The 6255-nt window shown below is 43.0% G+C and overlaps 1 long non-coding RNA gene across 1 annotated transcript; it reads left to right on the top strand.

The window, feature by feature from the left end:
• The first annotated feature begins 2575 nt into the window (after nucleotides 1-2575).
• LOC123066797 (uncharacterized) lies at nucleotides 2576-4613 on the top strand. The gene is made up of 3 exons (XR_006431445.1): nucleotides 2576-2905; nucleotides 3954-4105; nucleotides 4261-4613. It is a non-coding gene; the product is annotated as an uncharacterized lncRNA (long non-coding RNA).
• The last annotated feature ends 1642 nt before the right edge of the window (nucleotides 4614-6255 follow it).

Raw genomic sequence — 6255 nt, 5'->3', positions numbered from 1 at the left:
CTGGGCTCAGCGGACAGGCCACGTGGAGGCCCATCTGTCCCGATTCTGGATTGAACCGGGACTAAAGGGTCAGGGCATTAGTACCGATCCTTTAGTCCCGGTTCATGAACCGGGACTAAAGGCCCTCACCAACCGGGACTGTAGGCCCTTTTTCTACTAGTGTAGTGTCGGTGCAGCAAGGTTGATGAACAAAGTTGAATGATGACATTAGGTATATGTTAGCATATATTTCTACGAGCTTAGTCAAACTCAAAGGAGTTTGACTTAGCACAAACCTTGTTTCACCTTGCGTTTCATGTGTGTATGTGGAGAAGATATTCTACTTAAAACTATCTCCTAACTTCAAAATCTCTATCTCTACCTACTAATAAACCACCGATTGTTTCTGGTCGTACGTCGCGGCAGTGTTGCAGAAAAGTCCCTGAGGTTTTTAGTATTCAACCCGCAGTCCTTTCTTAAGTGAGAAAACGTTTCGTTCAGCCATTTTGCAAATAAATCCCTACAGTTTATGGTATTCAACTCACGATCCTTTTAAGTTAAAAAAATCAGAAACCCACGCGAGAACGGGCTCTCCTCTCTCTCCCTCGCCTCCCGATCCCAGCCGCCAGGAGCCCCACCCCACGCGGCGGTCGATCCGATGCCGCGCCGGCGAACCGGCCGGCGATCCGAAGGAGCTCGTGGCCAGGTTGGTGGCCGGGGGCCCCGGCGGCGTCGGCGGACCAAGAGGAGGAGGAGGAGCGGGCCTGGGCGGACCGGGAGGAGGAGGAGGATGCGGGGAGGGGGAGGAGGAGGACGCGGGCAAGGGCAAACCGGGAGGAGGAGGAGGACGCGGGGAGGGGGAGGACGCGGGCCTGGGCGCCGTGCCGGTGGTCGTCGCGGTGCTAGCCGAGCCCGGCGCGTCACCGGCCACGCTCGTCCATGCGGAAACCGCGGCGGGGAGCTTTGCTTGCGGCATAGAGGATGGCGCGTGGGCCGTGCTTGCTGTTGGCGCCATGGGGCACCTTACGCGGCTCCCCGCCCACCCGCACGACAAGGTCTGCTTCCTTCACTTGCTTGTTTCCTTCATTTCGTGTATGCCTGCTCGGTTTGGGGGCTCCAAAACTCTATCGGGTTGAAAATTGAACTATAGATGAAAAAGAGACAATGCTAACTTAATGAATGTTTTGTTTTGGGAATTAGTCTGTACATTGGCCACAACCGGATCCACAGGAAAGTGGTGCTCGAGATGGAGGAGGACATCCAGATTGAGGTGCGAGGTCGATACCAACGCAGTCCTGGGAGGCGTGCGCGAGATCGAAGGCAGGGAGCTCCGGAAGGCAGATGGCGGCATCGCCTCACTCTCTAAATTTACACTTATCTAGAATCCAGTGCTTCATGACCACGGCAATATTGGCTTGACAAAAACGATATATAAAGTACTCCCTCCGTCTCAAAATTCTTGTCTTAGATTTGTCTAGATACCGATGTACCTAATACTAAAATGTGACTTGATGCATCCGTATTTAGACAAATTTAAGACAAGAATTTTGGGACGGAGGGAGTAGTATCTATCTTCTTTTCAGTTGTATGAATTTGGAACTAAATTCTAATGGCATACAGTTGTATGACGTGCTTTGATTATGCTCAAAACTGTTCATTCCAATACTTGATCAGAGTGCAGATTATATAACAACAACCAGGAACTACCATACAATCTTCATATCACACATTTCACCTATGAGTATGAAGATCCGTGACAAGCTACATGCTCAACTGTTGCTTTCTACTCCCTCCGTTCCTAAATATTTGTTTTTCTAGAGATTTCAACAAGTGACTACATGCGGAGCAAAATGAGTGAATCTATACTCTAAAATATGTCTATATACATCCGTATGTGGTAGTCCATTTAAAATCTCTAGAAAGACAAATATTTTGGAACGGAGGGAGTATGATCTTACTTGATCATGTACTTTATAAATCTCTGATGCCAAATGAGGTGTTATATATTTTTCTAATATTATGCCTCATTTAGGCAAGAGCAATCATGAGGCCTTATATGCTTATCTATCTCATCCATTGATGATCTCTTTCGAGGAACAGAAGGACTTCTTGTTCATTTAGAGAGGTAAGAATAACATTCAGCACACTTTCCTGACTGAGTGAAATTGATATTAGAGGTAGGATCTACATTTATACTTGTATGGTTGGATGCACAAACCTCTAACCGCATCAGTGAACTACAGTGTCATTTTTCTGGCCCTGTAAAATTCTAATTATGCATATCAATGCGACATGTGCATGCTGTAATTTTATATTCAGGTCTAATATGCTCGCTACCATGTTGGTCTTCTGAAGCCTTCATCTGTGCAGGATCAATCTTTTGATTTTGGTACTTAATAAACTAAATCTTGAGCATTGGAGGAGGTAGCCCCTGGACTGGTGAAGACGCAAATGGGGACACGAGGAGGTTCATGGTGGTTCCAGGCTCATCTCTTTGGTGAGCAGCAGTGCGCTACGTTGGACAGTTACCAAGGCTGGACGGAGGTGTGCTCGTGCGGCCGGACGGTGTCGTCCTGGTCGAGAAGATCGCCGTACCAAGGCTGCCTGCCGACTCCAATTCCCTACCGCTGTCAAGCTCTAGATCAAGCTCCACATGGACCTGTCTATCCGTGCGATACTGCGTTTCCTCTGGTGGCCGTCTGTTCCGCTTGGCGTTTCGTCTGGATCTGAGAGGATAAGGCCTCAAGGAGGGAGATGGGGAGGTTCATGGAACCATGGAAGTTTTCAGATGAGATTAGTTGAAAGAAAAGGGAAATTTCCCATGCTGCCATGCGAGAGTCAGAGGTGGGTGAGTTCCCTGATCCCCGGCTGTAGCAACATTGGCCACCACTCTATGCGCATCTGTGCCGCGAAAATCAGATTTCATGTAGGTAACAAGCATACTTTCCTCTTTTCATCTGGTCTAGAAATATGGTGCGAATGCATGGCTATGCTTTTGATTTTTCCTCCTGTGCATTGACTTGATAAGTATAGAGCCTAATGAGCACTGATGACCAGCGATGCCATAACACAAGAATTTATATGCCATCTCGATGGTCATGGTTTCTTCAGCATATATAGTCTACTATGTAATTATCTGTGCAACCAAGTTAACTGTGTAAGAGCCATTAAATATATCTTTAGACTTGCACAGAAGTAATTCTTGTTAAACTGTTGTTTGGTGATTGTGTCTCTTGCAGCCAATTTCTAGAAGACCAAGTTAACTGTGTAAGAGCCATTAAATATATCTTTAGACTTGCACAGAAATAATTCTTGTTAAACTGTTGTTTGGTGATTGTGTCTCTTGCAGCCAATTTCTAGAAGATTCATTACAATAATAATCCAAGTTCCTTTTACTATTCTGGCTGTAGCAGACTATCCTGCCTTTTCGTAATTGTAGAATTACTAAGTTCATGTTGACTAAGGTCCTATTCCGGATGCTTGCAAATTGTTAGAATTTCATCGCTCTTCATTTTCGCCAGCATTTGCTGTGTCCTGTAGGTTTCATAGCTTTCTAGGTATAAACTACATGCACCTAGCAGTAGATTATTTCTTAAGATTAATCAATCAATGTTGCACACACACACACACACACACACACACACACACACACACACACACACACACACACACATTGTTGGCATAAATTGGTGCACAGTATTGTGGCTGACTTCTGGCAGAAAGTTTGGTCCTAAATCCGAAATTCGTTGGTGGACTTATAGCAATCCATTGCGACATAATCTTGGATGAAGTTATGTTTTGATCAAATTATGATTTTCTGACTGTAGTATATATAAATTACAAATAGCTAATCTGAGCTATTCATGGTTGGATAGGTTTCTATCAATCATTATTTTCTTCTCCGTCATAAAAATATTTCTCTTCTCAGTTATGTTGAGGTGAATGTAGCTGATGGTCACACTTTATCAATATAGGCGTATCAAGCAGATTGTGAAGAAAATGTACCTGAAGATGGTTCCTCAATATGAGAATCCGATTAACATTGTCTTCAAGAATTAAGGCAAATTGTTTGTATGTCATTAATCCTCTCCTGTGAAGATTCAGAATCATAAAAGATAGTATTCAGGTACGTGTACGTCCGCTCAAACGCAATCACATTCCGGAATAGTGACTTGCTGGAGTCGTTGAGCTCTAGCTGTGGGATCTCCAGCAGCTCAAGTCTAGGAAGCTCGTCACCATCTTCCTTAAATTTCACTGACCGATGTTCTAGCTATTTTGTAGGTACAGATGGACAGGCTTCATGTTCAGGAATTTGACACACACGGTGGAGATTTAATGGACTAACTACCTTTTTTTAGGTACCATCATGGTTAATTACCGACACGTGTAGTTATTGGCTGCATTCTATTAGACATACAGAGAGCCACACTGACAAATTTCTATTTAGAGGAAGAAGTGGGCACAAGTAGACTGGAAAAACACAAAACAGCGGGAGATGTCATGTTCAGCAGCGACAACACCATTGCTCTTCATGTTTTAAGTTAAACCTGTATTACTTCAGAATGATTAGTCAAAGATCGGTTATTGTTAGAGGCCTGAAGTTAATGTGAGAGGAAGGAGCATGAGTGGTCTTTTCAATACAGTATTTTTTACTTACTGGCATAGGTTGTCAAGGATTGTTCTATCCGTCTCACAGAAATGTGTTCAAAGTGAATTCTTCTCAGGACTGAGACTTATTTTACAGTAACAACTTACATAAGCCCTTCGGTTGATCGGTTCAATGGCTGCAATCTAGAAGCTTTATGAGATTTCCCAAGTATCATTTTCTGAAAAAAGGTCATGCTGTATAAGGTAAGAACAACATAGAGAATTGATAGTAACCAAACTAATTGCCTTGCTATTGATTACAACATACTCCCTCCGTCCTGTATTATATTATAGTTATGGGATGTGTTTCTATGCTACTTGGAGAAAAACACAAACTGATGATACCGAGTGCCTTGCTACTAATTAGATTATACTTTCGTTATTGAATGTGTTCCTGCGCCATCCTGAATAAATAGAAACTTCAGATACAATGACCTGGGTACGTGAGCCACATCGTTCTCTTTTGAATCTCCCCTTTAGATATAGTCCGCAAGATAAAAACTTTAGACACATTTTTTTCTATAGCAACGCAAACGCAATGACGGTGCCATTGGCCGGCCGCCGGCCTCGACTAACACAACAAGGGAGGATGCCCGGTGCCATTGGCCGGCCGCCGGCCTCGACTAACACAACAAGGGAGGATGCCCTAGATCAGATGCTCATGCATATGGGCCTTGGCAAGGATGTTGGGCAGATGTGTAGTAGGAGGCCATGGTCGCATTAGGTCTATCCGATTCCGACGACCTTCTCGAGACAGACTGTCATGCCCTATCATCGTGGTGACAGTCAGGCTTATTTTTTTCTTTTCGGGAACTATCAGGCTTCATTGTGTGGCTAGGATGGATCCCTGGTAAAGAAAAAAAAGGTATCAATCAAGGGACGATTGTATTCCCGTTGCAACGCAGGGGCCATTTTCCTAGTAATAATAAACTTCTGTCCTTCGGTTCTCCTTTGTCTAACTTAGTAAATTCCATACCCCCACTTTCTATTTTGATTCCCCCCCCTTCCATCTCTGCTTTTTCCATTGATATTTTTTCTGAAACTGCCTAAATTGTCACACCTATTATTGACTTACCAAATAATATTGTGTTTTATTTGATAGGCCAATAAATTACCAAATGAGTGTTTATCAAATAAATTTGTACTTTTTTAGACAATCACAATAATATGGCAGGTAAATCACAGTCTAACTACTATAATAATTACAACATGTTGCAATGCAGGGATAATTATTTACCAGTCCTTCTTATACAAAATAAATATTGTAGTTTTAGTTCAAATTTGATCTAAAACCACGATACTTATTTTGGATCAGAGGGAGTATAAAATAGAATTTTCACATGATTTGAAAATTCCAAATTTCAAATTCCGGGCTCCTATCCAAAACTTTACACCCTTTTCTTTACCCGGTTCAGCATCATGCAAGCTAAATACAGATGTATTACAAAGTCGCCAAATAATGGCCTTCCAAGAAAGAAGGAAAAACCAATAACTTAAGGACAATTCGACGAAAGAAAGATATAACATGCTAACCAAGACTACTGTATGTACTAACAAGCTCATCACTGCCATGTCATCCAAAATTAGAGGCATAAACTCATAGATATCTTTGAGAAAATAAAGAGACCT

Source organism: Triticum aestivum, chromosome 3B (genome assembly GCF_018294505.1).
Source record: "Triticum aestivum cultivar Chinese Spring chromosome 3B, IWGSC CS RefSeq v2.1, whole genome shotgun sequence".
NCBI classification, from domain to species: Eukaryota; Viridiplantae; Streptophyta; class Magnoliopsida; order Poales; family Poaceae; genus Triticum; species Triticum aestivum.
This window is presented reverse-complemented; position numbering and strand designations above follow the sequence as displayed.